We start from the raw sequence: 26,566 nt of genomic DNA, 5'->3' as shown, positions 1-26,566 counted from the left end.
GAAACGTAGTCTCAGCTAGGATGCATAACCTAGACAGACACAGAGAGAAAGGTGGCAGCAGACACAGCTGACTAGAAACCCAGGCAGGATCCCCAGGGGTCAGCTGGCCCAAGGACGCTCCAGTGGGGATGGGAGGCCATGAGCCATCTGTTGTTTTTTGCAGGTTCTGATATGTTTTTCACAGCGGTTGTATTGTTTTTCTTTAAATAAAAAAAAAACAACTTTGCTCTCGCGGTGTCAATAGGGTGAATCAGAAAGTGTGAGGAAGCGTATCGTGCAGCAGGGAGAAAGGCTGAGACGAAGAAGTGCGGACTTCAGCAGAGGAGCAGAAATGAGTGTGAGGAAAGGGGACCAGAGAGGGTCAGCCAGCCTGCTGATCTCCGGCAGGGCAAGATTATTATAGCCCTCCTCCACCCTGGGGTGCAGAACCTGCTTTCATAACCCTGCCAGACCTTTGGTTCTCAGTGGAAGAAATAGAGTTTAATATGTACACTGGTCTGGATATTCTCTTTCCAGCTGTTAAAAATAAAAATCAAGAGAACATAGACATCTAATGACCTTACAAGGCAGTGGAGCCTAAAACTCTTGATGGCTCATTACTCAATGCCTCCATGTATGTACACACACATATATGTCATATAATATGTATATAAAATTTATATAAATGTCCATAGACGTGTATATATAATTTTAATATTTTATAGACACATTATAAACATGTACCTCTATATGAACAACATACACATAAAGCATATATAAAAATAGGAGCTTAAGTGATAGGAGGCAGACATTCTAGCACAGGAATTTCTTCCCTGAAGACAGAGCGCTGCCTGCTAGGCTGGCTGTTCTGGAGGTAGGCTACAGGCAAGAAGAGAGATAGCTTCGGGGACTCGTGTGTAGGCATACTGAGTAGGAGGGAGGTCAGGAGGGTGAGGAGCAGCAGACAGTAGGGAGAGATTTCCTTGGGCTTCTTGTTGCTAGTAAACTCCTTCTTTTCCAAACCAAACAAGAAAGGGCAACTTTAAAGACTGATGTCCCTAAAAATTCATAAACCTGAGACAGTACAGAGGGGCTCTAAAAATGACATGATCATGGAAACCAGCAGCTGTTCTCCCTTTTAGAGCCTTGGGTTTTCATGGCCGTGTTGGGGCAGGCACTGGGTCCCCACAAAGGAGGAGCTGGAATCACAGGAGTCTGCATACTCAGTGAAAGGACAGACCAGGGGAACTGCATCACAAAAGACACAAAGGAGGAGGATGAAAGGCCTGAGTCTATGCAAGTGTGGGACTCCAATTCACACTGGATGTACCCCCAAAACAAAATGATAGATATTAGTGAGCCATTTGTCAGAGCAGCCCCGTGTGGAAAGCAGAGGCCAAAGTAAACCTTCTCTGAAGGAATAGGCTTCACCCCCATTCTCCTGGGGTTCCCAAAGATAAAGTCCTGAGAAAAAGACAGAGAAACCAGGTACAAGTCTAAATAGGGTTCCAGAGAGAGGAGACGCAGAGAACAGTAAGGCGCCATAGCCCATCAGAAAAATATCTGCTGAGAATTTTCTGGATTAGCAACTGCAACAAATCCCAAGCAGGATAATGAAAAGAAACCCAAGCTTTGTCACATTGTAGCGAAGCATCTTTAATACCATAGGCAAAGAGAAGGTCTCAAAAGCAGCCGGAGGGAAGCTCCAATCTTAGCCACAGTAAAGGACAGGTGTTACCTCCTCTGCAGCTACAGAGGGAGCCAGCAGCAAGAGGGACAGTGTCCCCAAAGGGCCCAGAGAGAGCAGCTGCCATGAAGCCTAGAGTATCTGTGAAAACAAGTTTTGGGGAAACGGCAAATAAAAAAAAAAAATCTTTCAAAGGAATGTCAGGAGAGTTCACTGCCAGCAGAAGTTCCTAAATATCCTCTCTAGTCATCTCTCCTTCTCCCCAGAGAGTAAGTAGGTCATGGCAGGACCCTGGCCATGAGACATTCCAGATAGAATTTCTGCATAAACAGTCTTCTCTCTCTGCCCCTCCCAGGTCTTCGCTACTATTAGTTCTCTATTCTTGGGGTTCCCTGGACAAGGTAGGTGCACTGCCCCCTCTTTTCCTTCTACCTCACTGTAGAAACTACACGGAGAAGCTACTGAAGAGTTCTCTGCGCTTTTAGAATGGGCTGTCTTCACCTGATGAAAAATGAGCCTATATTCATACTCAAGTAACTCTTAGAAAGGACCTCTCCTCCCGCGGGTTCCCAAGGAGGCAGGGCCTGTTCAGTTGACACAAGGAAGAGACGAATGTCCTTTGTTTTCCAACCAGCCTGATAATTCATCCCTACTTACAGTAGTTCAATTTACTTGTTACCGGTTGGTATTTGGGAGCCACTAATAGCTCTGTCAGGTAAAGTGAAAGAAAAGCAATGGGGGAGAACACCAGGAGGCATAATTAAAATGAAGTGCTAAGAACCCTGCCCATCAAAAAGCCCCATTTGCTGTGGCTTGGGCACAGTTCATTAAGGAGACCCGCCAGCTGGAAAGGAGCAGGCGACTGTATGCCAGAGTGGGCATGTCCATCAGGCCTGGAATAGCCGTTCTCTCCCCTTCCTCATGGTTCTAGGGGGTCAGGTTTGATGAAGCCAGAGCTTTGGGGAGTCCTCAGCACCTCTCCCTAGGCAGGAGTCTCAGCCCTGCAGTGAATGTTCCAGGACCGAATCTTTGTAGCGTCCTGTGGGCTCTGGAGGTTGGACTGACTTTTCTTCAGGGTCTTGGCCGTTCATGAAAGCAAACCTTTATCTCAGAATGGAGGAAGTGAATACCAATGCGAGCAAACGTGCAACCACCCCTAGGCAGCTGCGTAATAATTCATAATTTTCAAATAATGCTGCCGTTCCACTGCCCTCCTCAGACATGGAGCCGGCCTCGTGTGTTTCACAGAGTATACTTGATGAAATTGGTGGAAATTGTCAGCATCCCCATTCCGCAGATGGGAAACATGGAGGGGAGCTGTCAATCAACAGGGGACCCATGGCTTCAAGGCTCAGCTTTCCAGTCCAGTCCTTTTTCATGCAAAGACAGCCTGAGAGGCAACCCAGGAAGATAAGGAATAACTTTGGTTCACATCGCCTAAGTTCTTCTTGTGAGCCAGGGGAGGCTCAAGGTGTCACAATTTAGCTCCTCCAGTCCCCACAGCGGTGCTGGTGAGTAGGTACTATCTTATTCCCATGCTGCAGATGGAGCACAAAGGCTTTGAGAGGGTTACTTTCTTGTCCCAGGTCATACAGCCGTCAAAGTGGCTGGGATCAACTGCATTGGAGCCTTTGGCCTTAATCTCTTTGTGAGTATTCCCTTTTGTCCTTCTTTCTTGTCACCTCTTTGCAGGTCATCTCTTCCTTCCTCTTTTCTCCTCTCATCTCTAAGCAAGGGCCTGGTAGCTTCTAAAATGTAGGCAAATATTTTAAAAGGTAAATTTGTGTTCCCTTGGCCCTCAGTGCACGCCTATAGAAGGTTCTCAGTCTGGGTTGGGTCTTTCTGGCTTGCTTTGCTATGGAGGAAGATTAGGACTTAAGCATTTGTTCTCGAAGCTAATGGCATGAGCCATGACAAACACTCTATGGATAGCAGGAAACCTGGCTGGCTAGGGCCAATTCAGGCCTTGGCAATGTGAGTTAGGGCTGAGATTAATGAACCATCACTTTATCTTTGTGACCCCACTCAAGAGGCACATCCAAGACTGTCCCAAGGCTGGCATCTCTAAGTGCATCCAGGTGCAATGGTTTTGTTTCCTTGTCCACAGCCTGGAAAGATACACGCTGGAAGAGCCAACAGGGAAGGCCTGCCCAGGATTTCCTGTACTGTAATTCCCACAATAGCAGGTGTGCATGGTGGCCAGCCAGAAGCTGAGATGACGATCTCACAGTGTCAGGTGCGAGGTCTATCAAACTGTGGAGCACCAGAGCTTTGTGACTGGCCAGATTCCAAGGCTATCTTTGTCATCGGTGTCACCCATTGTACTCACTGTCACAGCTTCACCGGGATGTGGCAATACCTTGTAATTGTTCTTGTCCTTGGCCCGGTAACTAGGCAGTACACTCTGAGACATCTTAGACAATAGGTCTATCAGGTCACTGAGCTCTGCTTTGAATTATTGTAACCACTCCCAGCCATTTGCAGGCAGGAAAGATGTCACTGTCACAGAGATAAGGAACAAAAGACAAGTCACAATTTTGTGGGTCACTCTATTCAGAGGATGCACTATAAGAAAGCAATAAAAAGCAGTGAAAGTGGAATTCCCAGGCTGTTGTTAGGGCCTGTGTGAATAAGGCAGGAGTGTTGACAGAAGTTTCTGTCTTGCCAGGTCCCGCAGCCGTTCAGTCCCAAAGAAACACACAGAGGTCTACATTAATGATTAACTGCTTGGCCTAGTAGCTCAGGCTTCTTATTAACTAATTCTTACATCTTAAATTAGCCCATTATTCTTGTCTATGTTAGTCACGTGGCTTGGTACCTTTACTAGTGAGGCATTCTCATCTGTGTCCTCTCAAAGGGGGGGATTGCTTTGGGACAGTGATCTTGTTTTTTTAGTAAAACCCTGATTGGCCAGTAGCAAGGCAGAAAGTATAGGCAGGGCCATCAGGAAGGAAGTAGAGGTGGGGCAATGAGAACAGGAGAATCCTGGGAAGAGGAAAGACACGGTCTGCAGTCATCACCCAGCTGCAGAGGAAGCAAGATGAGAATGCTTCACTGATAAAGGTACCAAGCCACATGGCTAACATAGACAAGAGTTATGGGCTAATTTAAGATGTAAGAAAGAGTTAATAAAAAGCCTGAGCTACTAGGCTAATGAGTTTATGATTAATATAGACCTCTGTATATTTCTTTGGGACTGAATGGCTATGGGACAAGGTGGGACAGAAAGCCCTGACAACACAGGAAGCACTGAAGATGAGCATCATAGTAAGAGTGTCGCCTGCACTGGGTGACAGGCAGATGTGTGGAAGAAGAATGTCCCAACTATGATGCCATCTTGTTACGGGTAACTCCCCAGAGATGACCACTCAGACACAGTGAAAAGTGAAAATCTTAATTCCAGCATCTGGGACCATACCCAGGTATTCACAGACATGGGTGTGTCCATGAGTGTCCAGAACACAGGGTTTTTGAAGGCAAACCACATCTTGGCATCTTAGTTGGCAGTTGCAAGGGGGTCCATACAAGTAGGCAGTTTAACAAAGCTAAGATAAGCAGTCAGCTGGAGGGGTTCCACAGTCAATTTGACAGAGGTTAAGTTAGCTAGGACATCCCAACCTTGGGTTCTCAGGATAGAATTTGGTAATTTTCAGTGGGATTCTCCATTAAGAAGATCAAATTCTCATTAAATCTAAAATGGCCTAGCAAGAATACAAAATGGAGGAACCTCTGCACTGTCTTTCCCTGTCACAATCTGAGTAGGTAGACCTCTGCCTTGGTTCATTTAGAAGACAACCCATGGAACTCACTATTCCTTTTTAGCTTTCGGACGACGAGAAGAAGGTAGGAGGAGGTAAGAGATGCAGCTGCTGATTGGACAGGCATGAGAGGTAAGGCATTGGTAGACTGTTCTAGATGACAGACCACCCACAAAGGAGAAGAGAGTGAGGACAATGGAAGTCTTCAGTGTGACCCTGGGTCTTGCTCTCTACACTTCATCAAGAAAGGAATCAACACAGCCATTTGGAGGTAAGGGAAAGGCTGAAGTCAAAGGACTAAAATTGTCATTTGTCCCACTAAATATGACGGTCATAGGTAGGGGTTAGGTAAGTCTGTCTTTGTCCCCTTCCCCCTCCACTGCTTCTGTTCCTTCTCTAAGCTCCATTAAACCATCATTTCTCCCCAAAGCGGCCTCCTAGAGATGGCACCGCCACACTTCCCGTGTTCTCTGGCCTATAGTTGGTTTGTATCATGTGCTAGCATAGATCAGAAAATAGAAAAAGGAGATGGGAGTTGGAGAAACAAATCCAAGAACCAAGGGGTCCTTGATTCAGCGCCTTCTTGCTGGTAGGGGAGAAGTGACCCTGCTTCTACGGAAACGAATCTAATGGGGCTGGGCCAGGGCTGGTGATGGCTTGCATAGTTAGGAATTTCTGGGCACTAACTCGAGACTCTGTGAAAGGGAAGGATGAAGGAAACAGGGGAGGGAGGGTGGCAAACAGAAACAGGAAGTCAGAGGCAAACCAAAAGGCAGGGAAAGAGAGAAACACTTATATGATTGCGTGATTGTATGAGAGCCCTTTCCCTTTGCTACACCCACCGTCCACTCCTCAGTCCCTATAATCCTCCTTTCATAAGTAGGTATCTTCATAGAAGCATGATTTGTAATAGCCAGAACCTGGAAACAACCTAGATGACCCTCAATCGAAGAATGGACAAAGAAAACGTGGTACACTTCCACAATGGAGTACTACTATCCAGTGGTTAAAAAACAATGACATCTTGAAATTTGCATGCAAATGGATGGAACTAGAAAAACGTCCCAAGTGAGGTAACCCAGACCTGGAAAGATGAACATGGTATGTACTCACTCATAAGTGGATACTAGTTGTAAAGCAAAGGATACTGATATAGTTCATGATCCTAGAGAAGCTAAGTAACAGGGTGAACCCTAAGAAAAACATACACCTGGAAAGGGGAAACAGACAAAATCGACAAAATTGGATGCATGGGGGTGGAGGGAGTAGGGAGGACAGAAAGGGAAGATGAGGGGAGAAGGGGAGGAGGGAGGAGAACTTGAGGGAACAGGGTAATTGCGCTGGAGGAAGGACAGAGATGAGAGCAAGGAAAGAGATATTTTGATTGAGGGAGCCATTATGGGGCTAGCAAGAAATATGGCTCTAGATAAATTCCCAGGAATTCACAAAGATGACCCAGCTAAGACCCTAAGCTATAGAGGAGAGGGTGGCCAAACTGGCCTTGCCCTGTGGTCAGACTGATAAATATCTTAAATAGAACCATAGAACCTTCATCCAGCATCTGATGGAAACAGAGTTGGAGACCTGCATCAGAGCACTGGACTGAGAATAGGAGCAAAGAGGTCAAGACCATGATGGGGACACCCACTGAAACACTTTATCTGAGCAATGGGAGCTCACCAACTCCAGCCAGACAGGGAAGGAACCAGCATAGGTACAAACTAGTCTCTCTGAATGTGGGTGACAGTTGTATGGCTGGGGCAGACTGCAGAGCCACTGACAGTGGCACCAGGATTTATCCCTACTGCTTGTACTGGCTTTTTTTTTGGAGCCTGTTCTCTTTGGATGGATACCTTGTAGTAGGGAGGGCCTTGGACCTTCCCTGTCTGAGGAGTAGATAGAGGTGGGGTGGGGATTAGGTGGGGGGAAGGAAGGGGTGGAGGGGAGGGAGTGGAACCTGGGATTGGTATGTAAAATGAAAAAAGATTGTTTGTTTCCTTTTTAAAATAAATAAATAAATTAAAAATAAATAAGTAGGTGGGGATGTTTGTTATAAATAATCCAATGACCAAACTTGAAGCTGAAACATAAAAGGGGGTGGGGTTGGGAACATGAGTCAAAAAATCCCAAGATAACTCTAAAAGAATATTCCAAGACTATTCTTTATTGGAAGAGGAAAAAAACTAATGGAACAGGAACAGGAAGTCAAACCTCAAGGTGTGGAGCGTGGGAACAGAGAGATAGCTGGGCGGGTGGCAGTTTTTTCTGGGTACCCAAAAAGTCACGCCTCAATCTGGTCCAGCCTCTTAAAGGTCATTGGCTGAAGGAGGTCCCCATCAAAAACCACTATTAACAAAGCAAAATTTAGTAACTTTTACTTCAGAATAATTTGTCAGGTTTTTATAAATAAACATTCTGGCCTTTTAAAGAATAAAAATACATTTAAAGAATTACCCTTTCCATCCTTTTTCTATTTTCAATTTAAGTGTCTGAATGACCCAGTGATTATGCCTGAAGAGATGTCCTGGCCACAGCTTTCCCATTGGTCAATAGCTCTAGGCTTTGGTGGCCCATCTGCCCACTGACTTGTTCAATGTCTACTCTCCTTCTGAGTTTATTCAACATTTAAGAAATAAAACTCCATGGCTGCAATTTGAATAAACCCTGGCTCATTGGCTGTGGGGTCTTTTGGGTCTGCTTTTGTATAGATCTACTGACTTTTATAATAAGGAATTGATTCTTAAGAACTGTACCTAAAAACCAACAACCCTTCCTATTGATTATCTTTCCTCACAGGGGAAAGCCCAAAGACATCAAAATCTTAGGAACAAAAGAAGTAAAATAACTGGATACTTTTTGCTTGGTGTTCCTTTCTTCTATTCCACTTAAATCTCATAAATATCACACACACACACACACACACACACACACACACACACACACACAATCAAGCTGAGTAAAAGTGAGATAAGACAGGGAAGCTAGACACAAACAGCCATTCTTCACAACTCCACTGGTCAGCAGGCTCCCTGACCAAGCAACTTTCTCCAGGCTAGAATTTTATACCCGCTGAGAAACTGGGTGATGGAAACAGAGGGGAAAATAATTGGGGGAGAAGCCTATCTGAGTTACAAATGTTCAAAGAATGGCTCCTTTAGCCTAACTCAACACTAAAAAAAGTAACTCTATTATATAGCAAGCATCTTTTCTTTCACTCTCTATCACAAATTGCCTCCCAGAGTAAATTTATTTGTGATTGGCAGAATGCATGCCTCAAATAGAGATGAAACCAAATGTTTTTAGCTGAGATTTGAAACAACAACAACAATAAAAAGCTAGAAATCCAACGATGTCTTGCTGCTTTCCTATGGAAGGACATCTAAGGGTATCCCCGTGGCTCCACCTCAGGGGCTCCTGCATTGAGCAGTCCCGCCTGGAATACTCAGTGGGTGTCTCATCTCCTGCTATAGCTGCAGGATCATCTGGCTCGTACTCTTGTTTGAACTGTTTTCCAGTCTCCCAATTAAAGGCATCCAGAGTCCCTGAGGTTATCATCCCAATATCTTCTAATCTCCATTTCAGGGAACAGAATTTAGGTCAGAGGGTGTGAGGAGAGCATTGAAGTTTCAAGCGGTCATGTGAGAGCAGAAAGGAAATATTGAGGGTCAAGGGGGTGGCCACTGTAACTTGTCAGGACAGCACTGTAATTTCCATAGGTAGCTGATATGGGATGCCCTTCTTTATGCTATGAATATGTCTTATTGCCATTGGTTAATAAAGAAGCTGATTTGGCCAATAGCCAAGCAGAATAGAGCCAGGCGGGAAATCCAAGCAAAGATAAAGTGAAAAAGAAAGTGGAGTCTGGGCCAGCAGTCCCCAGAGAAGCAAGATGTGAGGTAACACCACGGCCATGTGGCAATACATAGATTAATAGAAATGGGTTAATTTAAGATGTAAGAACTAGTTAGTAAGAAGCCTGAGCCATTGGCCAAACAGCTTGTAATTAATATTAAGCCTCAGTGTGGTTATTCAGGAGCATGGGAGAGAAACTTCCAATTAGAGATATCCCTCATCCATGAGTCCCAAGGCAGTGGATGCTTGGATCCATCGAGACTCCAGATGGCCAGGGTGTGATGTCAATGGCAGGTCAGCTCAGAAGGAAGAGGAGAGCATTGGAAAGGGTGTCATTAAAATGAGAGACTATGAATGCATCAGTAGAGGCTGGACAGATGGCCCTGTGGTTAGCGCGCTTCTTGCTGTTGGGGGACCAGTCTTGACAAAAATACCACTTGCCAGGGTAAGGGCATGAAAAATAAGTAAACAGCATGAAGACGTGAAAATAATAAAATAGAAAACATAGACTAGTGCGGGGGGGGGGGGGGAGTTCCAGGGAATACTGAAATCGCCGGCATTTAATTTCCAACTGCTTAAAATGCCCTGACCCCAAGAGGTAGGAGTAAGACAAAAAAATTGCATTAACATGATACAAGGAAATGAATAGACCAGTTGAAGACTGCGAGCTACGTCCATAGTTAAAACATTCTGTTGCTAGAACAAAACAAGTCATGTTCACACCCTAGACCAAAACATTCTATAGGCAAACCACTCTCTGGGTGGAATCCAGTGTTATCTCCTTAAAGAAACTGGAACCCTAGTTGGATCCTTAGACTTTTATCTACTTCTCTAATCCTGAAATACAAGGTCTGACTATTAGCCACACCTGTTGACGATAACCTTGAGAGAGCAGAACCCTCTGGTCCAAATCTAGGTGGGACCTTTGTTTGAGGTAAAAACACAATAACCTTGAAGGAATAGAGGTAAATTACAACTCTCTGACCTTTGGTCAAGGTGGAAATAGACTCACATTTTTGGGCCTCCATACCTTGCTTGTACAGAGGACCGGAGTTCAGTTTCTGGAACCCACATGATGGCTCACAACCATTTGTAACTTCAGTTACAGATGATCTGGTGCTGTCTTCTAAGCATGCGCACACATTGTGCGCCAACATACATTCAGGAGAAACACACACTAAAGTAAATAAATCTAGCATTTAAAGAAAAGGATACAAAAAGGACAGGAGCCAGAAATGCCATTGAGTAGACAGGGAGGCCCCTCAGAATCAGAGAGATGGAGAATGGTGGTTCTAGCTATGTGAGAGGAAAGGGAAACAGCCAGGAGGAGAGATTCCAAAGTTAAAGGTCAAAGGGAGAGAGAGGCCAGCTTCAGGTGTGTGGGGCAGCAGGAGGACAGAGAGAGGAAAAGGGGCTGGGCCAAGCTGCTGGGTTCCTGCCCTCTGCTTTTCCACCCTGAAGTCTGACTTTATCCCCTGGTGTGGAGCTGTGGGACAATGAACTGTGCTTGGAACTTGGCCTCTGAGCTCTGTCAAACAGGGCCTGCCCATCAAGACCTCCATGTTGAAAGCAGCTCACCAAGAGAAAGCTTCAGACAGCTTCAACTCAGAATTACTGTTGTTGTTGTTGTTTTTTTTTTTTGTGTGTGTGTGTGTGTGTGTATGTGTGTGTGTGTGTGTATGTGTGTGTGTGTGTTTAATTCATGAAGGTTCATTTTACACATTTGGGTCTGAAATGCTTTTGTGAATCAATTCCTAGCTAGCATACAAAGCAGTGGGCTTCACCACGGCACCTTCACAAATGTATACATTACACTTTGTTCTCGTTTGTTCTCCTCCCCCGACTGCCTCCACCCCTGCCTTCCTCTCCCCATTGTCATCTTAGAATTCTTATTCTAGGTGGCAAGATGGCAGCTCTGTCTGTGTTTAAGAAAATATGGGAGTATATCTCTTTTCAAGGTTGATGCTCTTAGCTCCCAAACAGCCTCTTCATCTGTATAAGTTCCTGAAAGTACTTGTCTAAACTAGCTAGTATGAAGAAACAATGTTATGAACAAAAATTCACATAAAGGTGAGTCCTCCATTCTTTTCTTCAGTTTAGATCCTTAACTCGATGGCTGTCCCTGCGCTGGAGCTGTCTGTCAAAAAAGCTGGCCTTCAAGTAAAGCAACCCTGTCTCTCTACCTTGCAGCCTCTGCTAGAGAGTTCGTCCACAAAGAAAGAGCCATTATCTGAGGGACTCAGATTGACCTTTCTGTGTGGGTTTTCTCTTCCCCTAGTCCAGCCTCCGTGTTACTCTGTGAGCTCTCTGTATCCTTGCTGTGCCATCACCAGCAAGCGTGGGCTCTGACGTGCAGCCTGATGCCACTTTTTGGCATCTCCTTGTAATGCCAGTTATTCTCATAACACAGTAACAAAAATAGATAAAATCACTATTATCCTCAAAATCAAAATGGAGAGACTTGGGATAATATGCCTTTTAAAAAATTAAAATTTTCTAAACTAGCTAAGGCAGACAGAAGAAGAGTGGATTCTGGGTTCCGGTCAGTCAGGCAGCTGCCCTGAACACTGGTTTGGTTTGTTAAGTGACTTGAGGCTTCTCTCAGTTCTGAACATTAATATAAATATGCTCAAAAGCACAATAGCTTTTGTGTAACCTAAAGAAATTCATTCACAGAAAAACAAAACCAAAAAAAAGCCTGGTATCATCGGCCCCATTCTCAGAGACATTGACAGAAACCCTGCTCCGTTCATCTCATTTCCCTTTTTCTTTTTTTCTACTGCATCTCCCATCTCAGCAGCAGGCTTATCTTGGCTCTATTTCCAACATCTTCCATATTATCCTCGTAGTGTCTTTGTAACTCTTTGCTGCATTGAAGTTTAAAAATGCAGTTTTCTTGAAAGATAACAGCGGAAGCTAAATTCTTACAAAGGGCTGTCACTGGGGTTTGAAGAGCAGCAGTGAGCCGGCAGGAGAGATAAGACCCTCCCTTCACGTTAGGACCAAAGAAATCTGAAGTCCTTAAGAAGGCTAATTATGAACTGCATACTTCACTGGCAATGCCAAAATAGATATATTATACTTTACAGTAAAGAAAAAAAAATCATCTTCTGTAGAAAAGCCCGAACAAAAATTCCATTTAATCATCATTTACACAAGGACTTGGAGTCCTGTGTGACTTATCCCTTATCGCTTCAAGCATTACGTCATTTATTCCCAGCTCAGCTCAATTCCCTTGTGTTGAATGGCTTCCTTTACTGAAATTGATCTTTGTTAATACCGGGCATAATGTGTTCTCCATCTTTTAAAGGAAACCGATGGACTCTTGCCATGACAGGACATAACTGGAAATCTATGTACTCCGGACACCAATTCCCCATCAAGATGCTGAAATGTCTTTTCTTTAAAAATAACAACCTTGCATGAATTTGATCACTTTCCCAAATTAGTGTAATTGATGCCCTCTGAAACCTTAATGATTCAGAAAGTGCAGACTCGAGGGATATTTAAATAGCTATTTTGTAGGGAGGTAAAGTATGGGCCACTGAAAACACATTCTCCTAGGTTAGGTAGTGCTCACAGCTTGGCTGAGGGAAGGCCCATGTGTCAGGAAGGTTGCTCTTCAGTGACACAGAGGGAAGATGGTTTCCCACCAGCTTGGTCTCCTCGTTGCCTTTAGTAAAAGATCCAAAAGTCTACATTTGAAGAAGTGACAGGAATTGTTTCACTCATTCCTTCCAAAATTCAGATGAAGCTCAGTTTCCTTGCCTACAACGGCTCAGCCAATAGTTGTTTCTTTGTAGGATGGCTCATTGATGTTGAATCTAAATGATGGAAAAGGGCTATGGGTCCCTAAACTATTCTTCCCACAGGACAGCCTTACGTCCTTCAGTACAGCAGGACTGTGGATGCAAGGTGTGTCAGGGTTACTCAGTGAAGGAATACATCAATGAATAAACTCAAACAGCAACTTATAGGCTTGCCCAGATGCCCATTAGCTAGAAGAAACTGGCTGGACTGCCTCAGGCTGAAAAGATAGCTAACCTGTCTTCACTCATCATTCCCAAGCCCTTGGCAGACATGAATAATCAATCACAGCATTTTTCTACAACATGACTTTCAAAATATCTCACAAGGCAATGTTCTGGGCAGCCACTGTCAATTGTCTAGAGTTTATACCAGGCATAAAGCCCTCCACGAGTTTCCAAATAATTGTTGGGGCATAAATGCTCCCCTGAGCTGATTTTTAAGTTATGAATGCATGGTAGTTACCACCTTGGATTATTGGGTCTGCCTTGCCCCTAGCACTACCCACCTGAACAGGAGCTGGAGAATAATGCAAAAGCAAGGTCTCCTTAAAGACAGGTCATGCTCTAGACCCATGGTTCTCAACCTTCCTAACGCAGTGACCCTTTACTACAGTTGCTCATGTGGTGGTGACTCCCACCATGCAATTATTTTCCTACTGCTTTATAACTGTAATTTTCTATTATTATGAATCATATTGTAAATATTCAATATTAGACCCCGTGGGGTTATGACCCACAGGTTGAGGTTACACTGCGTGGTGCTGCAGAAAGGTTTATTTGGTTCATTTCTGTCTGGCAGGCCTCGACCTCATCAACTCTGCTCTTCTCTTCGGGTGATGAAGCCTGTTGTTCTCACTGTGGTCTCTGCTCTTCAGCTCTTGCCTTGGAAATGTGCTACCGTCTCTCTGCCTTGCTTCTGACTTCAGTGGGTCCCCCTTCATCTGGGACTTCCTGTGGCTCCCTTAGACTCTTGCTAAGTCCACAGCCCCTCCTTTGTTCTGGTGTCTGCTCCTCGTCTTCTGACTACACACCTGTGGTTATGTTGACTGCTGGCAAGTTAGGCGTTTGGTGTTGGATGTTTCTCAAGATGGTCGGCCTCCGCCTGGGAAAGAACCAGCGAATATTTGGTGCTAGGCGGGTGTCTTTCCACTTCTTTAAATCTATTACCTAAATTAATTTTCAAAACAAACCCAGGAGGTTTGTTGAAAGAGCACCGTTATCAATATGGGAGAGATTAGAACTGTGGGGTTGTTAAATAATGTCCCCAAGAGCAATGTCACTGAGCTGGTAAATGGCAGGGATAAGAGTTTAAGATTTGACTCCAGAATCTGAACCCTTTCCACACACCCATGCCTCCTGGACTGGTACACAAACCAAGGGTTGTATCCACAAGGCATAGCCTTGACCCTGCTCTCTCCTTCCCACCGCCTCTGCCCCAGCTCCAACCCTCCGACATGGCTTTCAGACTCTGTGGCCCAGGTTGGGGAAGAGGGGGACAACAGCAGTCTCTTCAGTGTCTGAAAAACTCAACGCAATGATTTGCAGCATGGGGCCTTATAATTAACTAAATAGGATCCCTTGCAATGATACCATCTCACTTGCTTTTATTACCACACTAAAATGTGAATCTTAAGCAAAACAAGAGTGTAAATCTTACCGGAGGAAGATGGAGCTTAAAAATAACATATACCTAATACCATTCTTAGTAGAAAAGCCCTTTAGTAGAACTGTCTTTACCTGAAGGCTATAAACCATTATTTACCTATTTATTTATTTGTTTGTTTGTTTGTTTATTTTCCTTTGTTGGATATCTGGGGTAAGGGTGTTAGGGATAAGAGCATGAAACTAATCATGATTTGGTGATTTGGTGAATGAAGGGGATGTTTGTCTGGGTCCCAGCAGGATTCTGGAGGCGTAGTCGCTAAGGTAAAGAGGAGCAATATTCTTCAAACTGAAGTTTTTCCGTGGTTTCTCTCTTGGCTGCTTCTGGCATTTGAATGGTCTTCATCTTAGAGAACTGAATTGTGTCCCGCAGGACATTTATATTCCTGGGAACAGCCGCCTCTCCTCAGTGTAGTTTCCAAGTATCCTGGGCAGTGACACCCCCCCCCCCCACCTCTCCTCCCTGCCCAGCACGTGTCTCCAGAAGTGGAGCCAGGACACTAGGGGGCGACTCCACTTTCCTGAGCTTCAGTTGCTCCCCTGCAGCAAAGGGTGTCCTCTGCTCCTGCCTTCCCTCCAGGCTCTGTGCTTGTTCAGAACGAGGGGACAAGCAAAAGAGGGAGGGGAGAAGAAAGAGAACGTTCAGTAGAGCTGTGGAAGGAAATTTCCCATAAAAGGTAAACTCCCGACTCCCACACCAACAGAAAATGTACGTTCATGCTTAACAATGGTAAAATCAATAAGAAATTACAACTGGTTCAAAGGAAAGCTTTTCAATGCGTGTATTCAGATCATATGAATACTGGTGTGTGTGTGTGTGTGTGTGTGTGTGTGTGTGTGTGTGTGTGTGTGTGTTTGTTTGACAACTTTAGGGCAATTATCAACTTCCTTCTCCCAAGCAGGATTTGAACTTCTGTGGGGAAGAGTCCCTTGAATGAGAACTAGAATTCTGCATCTTGACAGAGTTGTAAAAGGTCGGTCATAGAAGATGACTCGGAAGGGCTTTCTTGACAGGACATCTTCTACTTAACCTTCCCTTGCCCTATGTAGGTCACAAACTTTCCAGATCAGGTAATTAGTTATGATTTGTGTCCCTGAGGGAGGACTTCCCATTCTGCCCTATCCCGAGCTAAACACAAAGGTGGATAAAATAAACCCCAGAGAGTTTGGGGACCTGAAGGACAGACAACAGTTGGACCAATCTTCCCATGAAACAGGGAGTGCTTCACTCTATAGATCAGAGAGGGGTGCAGAGATGGGCTGAGGTGGCTTCATGCGATCTTGGCATATGAATCTGTCAGCAAGAAGGTCCTGTTTGATCTGGTTGTGCCAGAGCAGCAGCTCTGGCCACACCCCCTTCTTTAACACCCACCCCACCCCCAATATAATCACCTCCCAACACAAGCACTAGACCAAGCTCATCATCATCTCAAGCCTGGGATTTCTGTTTCTTACCCTTAGAAATCTGCTTCTCCAGATTTTTGCTTGACTCTTTCCTCACTCACCCTTCTGTTTCAGCTCCATCGCTAGGTCTTTCAAAAGCCCTTCCTCTGCCCTCCTTCCCTCACACTTACCCTGTGCTACCTTCTACACTCACCAATGTGACTCTCCAGGCTATAAACCCGAGCGCTGATAGTCTGGAGCCTCTTAAACTTCCCAGAGCCTGAGACATGGTTGTGCTCCTTAAACATTTTCAAATCCACCTGCGGCTTAGGCAGTTATGCCGAGGCGGTCCAAGTGTGCCACAAATGTCGTATTTGGTTGTGGTCTCTTAACTGAGGTGAGAAGACACTCTTCGAGACAAACTGCAGTCTCTGGAGAGTAGACATCTTTTCCAAAGGAAAGGACAGGTAGGTGCTTTGGCCAGGCCCCTCCTGGCCAGGCCCCTGATCCATTGTACTATTAGGCCTGATAGACAAGGTCCCAGGCTGAGGAAGGAAGGAAAGAAAATAACCTTAAGTGAATCCATTGATCCAAGCTGTTCCCTGCCCTGATACAAAGATGCAAGAGAAGAAAGTCAGGAGTGGTGGCACATGCTTGTCATCCCAGCTCTTGGGAGGAGGAAGCATGAGGATCAGGAGTTCAGGGCTAGTCTCGATTACATAAGTTTTTTTTTTTTAAATAAAAGGGTGGGACACAAGATATTTAAAGAGAAACTATGAAGCATATATTTTAGAGTCAAATTTTTGCTGTCTCATCTACATTGCTTGCTTTGCCAGGACGGTGACTGTGAGAGGCCAGGGGTCAGAGAATGGGGGTGGTGTAGATGGAGGGTTCTGTCCCTCCAAGCCCTGCAGCTGTTCAGTCCCAAAGAAATACACAGAGCCTCATATTAATTATAAATTGTTTGGCCTATCAGTTTAGGATTATTACTAACTAGCTCTTATAACTTAAATGAACCCATAATTCTTGTCTATGTTTAGCCATGTGTCTTGGTACCTTTTCTCAGTAAGGCATTCTCATCTTGCTTCCTCTGTATCTGGCTGGTGATTAACTCTTTATCTTTCCTCTTCCAGGAATTTTCCTAGTCTGGCCATCCTGCTTAAATTTCCTACATAGCTACAGGCCAATCAGTGTTTTATTAAACTAAAATGAGTGGCAAATCTTTACAGTGTACAAGAGCATTCTCCCACAGCAGGTGGGGGAGTGGCCTTGCTTGTATCAGGTCTTGCCTAGTAATTGGGAAACAACACAGAACAGTTCTGCCTTTTAGGATCTTCTGATCGGGCAGAGGATAGCAATCCAAGAAAATAATAGAGTAAAGGGAGAATCTCATTGCATTTAGAGACAATGAGAGGATCAGGAATGTGGCAGAGGACACAGCAAGGTGAGGAATGGATGTGGCCAGGAAAGAACTCATCCAAGCAAGGACCTGGGAAGTGAGGGAGGGAGGGACCTGTACGTCAGGTGGAGGGAAAGACTAGATTAAAGGCAGTGACAGAATGTGGGGTCAAGGTTTGTGTAGAAACAGAAATAGGACGAGGTCAAGGTGCCTAGAATGTGGGAGGGGCCGAGAAGGGCTGGCGTCAGAGAATTAACAGGGCTGGGTCATGCTGGGCTGACAGACTCCGAATGATCAATGGGAAAGTGTGTCTCTTGTGGCTGCTCTAAGGAAGCACCACACATTTGGTGGCTCAGCGCAGCAGGATGCTTTCTCTCACAGCGTAGGCTAAAGTCAGTCTTACTGGGCTGACATTAAGGTAGAACAGGGCTAACACTGGAGAACCTCCGAGAAAGGGTCTGCTCCTGTGTAGAGAGCAGTAAGGGCCTGGTAGCTTGGGACATTCCTTGGTTTAGGCTGATCTACTTTAGTTTCTGCCTCATTGGTCACATTGTCTCCCCTTCTTACTCTAATGAGTGTCTGCCCATCGCATGCCCCCCTCACACACACACACACACAATGTGGATACCTGTGATTGCACTTTAGGGCCTGCCCACAGGATTTGAGACAAAATTTCTCACGTTGTGATTCTTAATTATCTCCGTAAAAACACAGAAGTCAAGATACGTTCCTAGGATTAGAATGTGGATATCTTCCCTGGGACTGTTCTTTGGCCTTCCACAGCTAGCATGGGTCTCTATCCTACACTACTGAGCAAAGCTGATATCAGTTGTCTTTATGAAGGATAGTAATGAGAAAAAATATAGAAGTAAGATAAGGTACCGGTGGGAAGGCTGTTGTAGAGACCCTCGTGAGAGACGATCTTACAGCACAGTAGCCGTGAAATGGGAAGTGTCGGTTCTAAGTGTTTTTGAACCCATCGTACCTGTTAAAAGATTTCATAGGAAACATGAAGGATGGGCATAGAGTGCCTTGAAAGCTTGAAACTTGAATAACTAGAAAGATGTAGTAGTCACTTTTTCCTGAGGAGGGCAGTGGCAATGGATAGTTTCGGACTAGTGTGGGTGCAGTTAGAACTTGCTTTATGGCCTGATTGCTGACGTCCTCTCAAAATTGTATAGGAAGTTGGAATTGGTGTCTTTGGAAAAGAGGATGAAGGTAGCTGTCTCCCCTAATCCAACAGATGATCTCTGAAGCAGAGAGCAGCATCTATCAGACAGTCTGCAGATACCTCCATCTTGCATCCGACATCAGACAGTCTGCAGGCTCTTCCACCCTGCATCTTAGAGTTTCTGGAACTACAGGAAAGAAAATTTACATTATTTAAAAATTCTTCAGTCGTCCAAGTGTGGCAATATACACCTGAGATCCTAACACTCACAACTGGGTGGCTGAGATAGCAGGATTTCAAGTTCAAAGCCAGCCTTGGCTATACACTATGACTCTATATGATTGCTGGTCTTCATTGCCGACCTGACAGAATTTAGAATCATCTAGGAGACATACCTCTGGGTGTTTCCAGAGGAAAGAAGACCCACCTGATGTGAGTGGCTGCAGACACAGACAGAATTGAAGGAGAAAAATGGCTTAGCATCAGCATTGATCTCTCTTTGCATCCTGACTGTGGTGAGAGTGTCTACCTTCTGCTGCCATGCCTTTACCACTGTGATTAAATGCTCCCTCAGACTGTGAGTCAGAACAAGGTCTTCCTTCCTTACATTGCTTTTGGTTAGATCCCTAGCCAAAGCAATGAGAAAAGTAACTGCAATAATCCTTCTGTACAGTGTGAACATGTGTTGTTCTTATGGTTAACAAAAAGCTGATTGACTGATTGTTAGGCAGGATTTGGGGAACAGAAAGAATGCTGGAAAGAAGAGGGGTGAAATCTGAGGCGTTACAAGCTGATGCAGAGAGAAAAAAGGTGAATATGCTGTGTTGAGTTAAGGTATCACCACATGAGAGAGAGTAAATAAGAGATATGGGTTAATCTAAAATGTAAGAGTTAGTTAGTAATAAGCCTGAGCTATTGGCTGAGCATTTATAAATAATATTAAGTCTCTTGTGGTTATTTAAGAGCAGCTGTTAGGGCATAGAGAAACTCCACCTACAAGTAACTTCTGCTAAAACAGATGACACATGATGAGATCAGACAAAGAGACTCAGGCTGAACCCCAGGATATTCCAACAGGAACAGTTTGCAAAGAAGGGGATGGATGAAAAGGACTGAAAAGCACTCAAATGGGATCAGAAGAAAACCAGGAGAGTGCTGGGTTAACATGTAGTTGGAAGCCTCTGGAAAGGGTACTGAGGAGATAAAAGGTCAGTTGTGTCAAACGATGCTAAAAGATCATTGTGAGTTTTTTTGAGACAGGGTTTTGCTATGTAGCTGAGGCTGGTCGGGAACTTACAAGCAGAGACTCCTGTCTCTACCTCAAGGTGTGTACTACATACCCAGTTTCTTGGGTCATTTTGACGAGAAGTGTGACGTTAGAAGATTTAGGAGAGATGGGAGGATATAAGTTGGAGGCAGCCAGTGCCTATATCTTCCAAGAAGTTTTGTTGTAAACTGAAGCAAAGAAAGAAATGGGAACAGTGGGGGAAAGCAGAGATTTTTTTTTCTTAAAGACTTTTGGATTTTTTTTAACTTTAAAATTTTTTAGATGAGATAAATAACTTCTTGCTTGTGTACTCATGGGAATGACTCAGTCGAGAGAAAATTGATGATGCAGGAGAGAGAAAGATAAACCGCTGGAAGGGTGTCCTTGAATAAGACAAAAGAGAGTGGATAACATCCTCAGAGGCAGAGGGTACGGATGCTGGTGGGAGGTAGATGGGGTAGCGAGAACTGTGGAAGATGTCTGATTGCTTCAATTTTCTCAAGTATTAGAAACAAGATCATCTGTGTACAGCGAGGATGGGGGAGGAGGTACCAGGGACTTGAGAATCTTGTAGAGGGTAGGTGATTATTTGAAGTAGAGATAGATGCCTTTCCTCCTGGGTACTCTGTCTAGCACTCTGTTGTTGGCCTTGATGTTTGGGGAAGCCTAAAATGGTACCAAGTGCTCCAACCACACTTGCGATGTGAGGCTGTGAGGCTGTGGTTTAGTCTCTGGGACTGTGGAAGGGTCAAGTTCTCTTCACAAGTGGGCTTTGGGCCTGGTGTAGGGGTGGGGAAGGAGTGGTTTCTAGAGACATCTGCATAGGTTTTATTTCTTATTTTATTTTTTTAAATAAAGAAAACGAACTATTTTTTTTCATTTTACATACCAATCTCAGTTTCCATTCCCTTCCCTCCTCCCATTCCCTCCACCCCACCCCCCATCCACTCTTCAGAGAGGGGAAGGCACATTGATTTGGGGAAGGCCTAAGGTCCACCCAACTGTATCTAGGTTGAGCAAGGTATCCATCTAAAGAGAATGGGTTCCCAAAAAGTCACTACAAGCAGAGGGATAAATCCTGGTCTCACTGCCAGTGCCCCACATTCTGCCCCAGCCATACAACTGTCACCCACATTCAGAAGGTCTAGTTTGGTCCTATGCTGGTTTCTTTCCCTGTCTGGCTGGAGTTGGTGAGCTCAGGTAGACTGTTTCAGTGGGTGTCCCCATCATGGTCTTGACCTCTTTGCTCATATTCTCACTTCTCCCACTCTTCAACTGGACTTTGGGAGCTCAACCCAGTGCTCCGCTGTGGGTCTCTGCATAGTTTTTGAAGCATGTGTGGTTCAGTAGAATAAGAGCAGCCCCAAGGAGAACGAGGCTGTAGATTGATTCCCTGTCACAACCAGCACATGTTTTGACCTTTATGGAAGTGGGTTAACTCAGGGTAAGATGGCTACTTGGGGTCCAATGCCTTTCTACCCTGCGTTTGGGAGCTCTATGCTAATTTACCTGACAAGAAGAGCCTGAGCTGAAAAGGTCATAGAGCAGCTGGGAACTTAAAATGGCAGGGACTGTTTAGTGGCAGAGACAAATATCCAGTACCATAGTCTCTCTTGGGGTGGGGGGTGCAGGGAGAAGGGGTAGGGTACAGAACCAATGGCCCTGAGTTACAAGCCTGCGACAGAATGGGGCTTGTAAGCCTTTTGATCAGGTGGCCCCAGGAGGGAGTCAGTCCCCCAGATTCCTTCTTGCAACTTGCTCTGCAGCGAACAGAGGGTCTAGGCAGCCCAACAGATGCTCTGACAAGTGGCCTAGCCTTATGCGAATCGGCCAGGTCTTTTTGGAAGTTAGGCTAATCCTTCCCGGTCCCAGGAGGAAACGGGAGAGACTTTGAGGCTGTAGATTAAGCACTTCCAGCTGCAGACACATCTCTGACAGCAGAGATAAGAAGAAATGAGCGGCAGAGCAGCAGAGCGCCAGCGCCAGGGTGGCTCAGCTCCACTGCGTTCAGACGGCTTGTGTTCCGAGCACTTGAACTTGTTAGCTCAAACCCATCGGAGCTCTCTGTCTGGGAAGCCCTCAGCTGAGTTTGCGACCTGCGCCTGGAAGCTGTGGAGCAGCAGAGCAAGCTGAGGAGGACGCACACCTGCCGGGCACACTGCACACTGCCACACCTGGGCACGGGCACGCGAGCCCTGAATATGAATCCTCTGCCGCCCTGCCACTGTTTCAGGGTAAAAGGACCCCCAGCTTTAGAGATCCTGGTAACCCTGAGCACCTGCAGGGCAGGTGTGCATGTGTTAACTCCTGCACCTCCCAAAGAAGAAAATCTGGTGTGCTTTCAGAATATCTCACGTGACAATTGGAGCTAAGAATTTCAGTAACCGGATGTAGTGAGATTCATGGGGAGGGAGAGAAGACCTTTAGGGCAGGCAGAGAGCTAGCTCATTGACTTTCAGTTCATGGGGCCTCTCTGAGCTTGATGTACTTATTTGGGGGAAAAATCACACCAGGATGAATCAGTGTCGTTTTTGTTTTTCCTTTCTTTCCTTCTTTTAAAAATATGATACATATAAGTACTAAGTATTTCTTTCAATCAAATGAAAAAATTCTTAGTCTTAAACTTTTGCTTTATTTTTGTTCCAAGTTTGTTAAGGTGAAATTAGTCATATCATCATTTCTGCTTATTATTATAAACATTTATTTAGTTGGGTATAGTGTTGCACACTGGTAATTCCAGTACTAAGGCAAGAGAATTGCAAGTTCAAGGCCAGCCTGCGTAACATAGAAACCTTGTCTGGGGGGCGGGGGGAGAGCTCGTTAATCATAAATTGATGGGTTTCACTGTGATGTATACAGTTCTGTTGATCACATAATAATTCACATATAATAGTTCATGGACTGACGAACTTGTCATAAAACCACCCATCTGGTGCTTGTAGGTTTGGTGGGCCACCTATTAGGTGGAAAAGCAGCCATAGTAGGCAGATGAGCAGACATGGTCTGCACAGCAATCAGGGAAGGTCTGGCCGCTACAAACCCACAGGCACAGTATGTCAGCCTTGGAACTGGTCCTCAGTGATCTCTGCTTCAGGAGCCCATATGAGACTCTGAAGTGAAGTAAGAGGGAAGGGGCAACGTGAAGGAACTAGATAATTTTGTTTTCCTAACCCTTACCTTGCTACCATTCCTCACACATGCCAAACTAGTAAAAGACATTCACACACATAGATTCTGTAATGGATTTTTTTTAAATTTAGAGATACATCACTCTACAGATTAAAAAGAGAACAGAGATGAGTGAGAAAAAGAGATGGGTTGCTTGGCAACCACTTGTATGTCCCACGGTGCCAGGGATAAGCCCAAAGCAGGAGCATGAAACTTTCAGGGTCCTGACACTTTCCTTCTTCACCAAAGCAAAGACTGAGCGGCACATACAGAATGTCTCTCTGTTTGTACAGAATTTGTTATGTCGGTAATTTCCGAAAGTCCTACTGCCAGGTTGTTAATTCTGACTTAGTTGCCTATAAGGATAAGGGCTGGCAAGTTATACACAACCATGCACAGCAACAGATGACATGTCCTGGGCTATTTGTCCTTTTAGTAATGTCTTCATACATGAGGCACCTCTTTCCCGCATTTGAATAATGTCTTCATACATGAGGCACCTCTTTCCCCCATTTGAATAATGTCTTCATACATGAGGCACCTCTTTCCTGCCTCAGGGCCTGTATACTCATTGCTTCCTGGACCTGAGACTGAACCCAGCTCTTTCCTCTGTATAATCCTTAGCTACCCATTCCCCATCATCACCCTTATCCTAAGTGATGCAATAGGTTTATCTGTCGTGTTTTAGGCTGACATCTACTTCCCGGTAAGAATTTGGAGGGAGATGAGGAGAAGCTTCTCCGTTTTGTTAAACACTCTGTCTGCCAGCATCTCTCACCTCGAGGCGAGCTGGTGTTTAGTTTGCATTTTTTGGCTGACTGATCAGTCCTTCCAGGTGTCAGAAGCAGAAAACACTAACCCCTTTCCGGTGGGCCAAATAACTAAAGACTCCTTTCAGAGATGCCCAGGGAGAATGAGAGATTCAGCCTCTCCCACACGTGAGCAAGTGGTCTGGGTCTAATGCGCAGGACGCAATAAGGATGTATCAAAGGGCAGCAAAAAGGCAAATGTCCAGGAAAGACATGGAAAGAAAGCCCCACTGAGCGGTAACCCTGCTTATAGTCTACCTGGGTGGGAACTAGTCCTGGACTCGTAGGGGAGACGTAAGTTCTTGTCTTGGTTTTTTTGTTTACTGTGTTACACATTTTCAGCCCTTCTCAAAAAGAAACATAAACTCGCCAAGAAAAGCACAAGCATACTGTTCGGTAGGACTTCTACTTGCAGTTTGTGGAATCAATGACCACAACCTAGAAGATTCCGAGTGGGCGGGGGCTGTCAGCAGGCTGGCGTCAGACTCCTCAGCATGCATATTGGACTAAATTGTCTCCGAGAAGTCATCCATTTTGAAGATGCAACCGATTATTTTCTGTTCTTAGTTACTAAGGAGTTTGTTCTCAATCACAAAAGACCTGAAAATGGCTATTACATTTCGTGGGACGCTTGGACAACACAATTATAGAACCCATGAAATCTGCAGCCATTCTTTTTTGGGCCCTGGAAACCTCTGGAAACATTCCCTCCTAAGGATCCTTCTAAGGATCACTACTCAGCAAAGAAATTTACCCCAATATTGATCTGTGAACATAAAGAATTATGTGCCAGGATAAAAGATATTTAAAAAAATCTATTAACTTAGTGACAATAAAAGCAGGGAGGAGCTGAAGTTTCAGAAAAGTGAGCCAGCAGAAGCTGCTATCCAAGCTGGAGGAGCTGAGGAAAAGCTTGATTGGTCTCCCCAGAGGCACTGGCTTTCCTGGTTCTGAGCTCACTGAGTCTCTTAGAATTGCCTCACGTGAGGAATTGGTCCGATACCCAGGTGATTGCCAGCCTCCTGATAGCCAGGGTTTCACTGTCATTCTGACCCTGGTATCCTGGCCTCTCATCCTTGCCTGTGTTAGTATTTGTTGGGAAAATGAAAGTCCAGGAGACAGGGATTTGGGGTCCTCACAGCATAAATGAATACCCCAGTCCTGGAGCTCATGGAGTTCCTTAATTAAAATACCCATTAGCATAGGTCAAGGAGGATGAACCAATTACATTGTCAAACTGTTACGAAACCTAGCATTCAGGAACAACCTATGTTTTTTCAAATGTCTAAGACTGAGAAAAATCAGTTACATTCAAAGAATAGTGTCTGACACATAACATAGTTCTCAAGGAATGATTTTACGTGAATTAGTATTACACAGTTTGTATAAGTAGCAAACTTTTAACGTATGCATAATTTTATTCTGTTTTGTTTAATTCCCAACATCTTCACTCAATTTGAATGTGGACACTTTGCTCGGATGCTCCAAAGTGTGTGCCACCATTTGTCTCTAGAAGTCGTCTCCGGACACTTTACTAACCTCATTAACGGAAGCCAGACTGAGTGAGCGTTAGAGGAAGGTCAGTTAATGTGGTCATCGAAGAACAGCATTTTGCCTAGCGCTAGCCAAGGCATCTAAATATTATTCCTTTCTCCTGCCACTTGAGTGAATGAACGGCTATGGATAGATTGATTCGTGGGCTTGCATGCGCGCATGCGCACACACATGCACAAACTCGCACGCATAAGCGCTCGCACATATTTAAACTTTGCTTTTTCGGAAGAGCGCTGTAAAGACCAGGCTCTACCTCTAAGCATTATGAATGGGTGCTTTCCTCTACCTACCAGAGTTCTTTACTTTCATCAAATTGCCAGATCGCTGGCCTTCATTAGCCTGTTGCAGCCTCTCGTTTGATTTCCGTTGCCGGCTCCCTGTCTAAGTAACGATTCTAATTTTGAAGGCTCTGGAGGTTACAGCGAAGGACTTAGTCTGGGAGGTGATACAGCCACAAGTGATACCGTGGTGCTGACTTGCCTGCCCTGTAATTCATTCTCTATGGAAACAGGCTGGGAACGCGGAGCCCCAAGGTTCAGTCTACACTAGTTTACTTGCAATAAATTAGCACCTGTAGTTGCCATAGAAAGCTTATAAAGGAAACTTAAAATATTACGTCAACACAGCCAAAGCCTTCTAAAAGACACCAGTTTTTCCCATGCCCTGCTGCGCTCTGACCCATTAACCTGCCTCTTCTCTCATTCTTTCCATTTTCCAGAGGCTGCCTGCAGTTCTCCCTAGGGTCTGCTCCCTCCCTCTTCAAAACTGGCCACATCTCACGATTATGGGTGCCCAATGAAGTCAGAGATGCTGGATCCCCTGTGCAGGTGATTGTGAACCAACCACGGTGCTTGGGAACTGAACTCAGGTCCTTCCCAAGAACGGTGTACGCACTTAACTGCAAAGTCCTCTCTGCAGCTCCCTCCCCTTCTACTTTTGTGGTCCTAGTGACTATGCTAGACCCACACAAATATTTCAGGATAATCCCTCATCTCAAGGACCTTCAACCACTCACGTAGCAAAGCCTCTTTTTCCATGAAAAGTAAAATATTGGCAGTTTTTAGGGAA

This window comes from Microtus pennsylvanicus, chromosome 14, assembly GCF_037038515.1.
Source record: "Microtus pennsylvanicus isolate mMicPen1 chromosome 14, mMicPen1.hap1, whole genome shotgun sequence".
Taxonomy (NCBI): domain Eukaryota; kingdom Metazoa; phylum Chordata; class Mammalia; order Rodentia; family Cricetidae; genus Microtus; species Microtus pennsylvanicus.
This window is presented reverse-complemented; position numbering follows the sequence as displayed.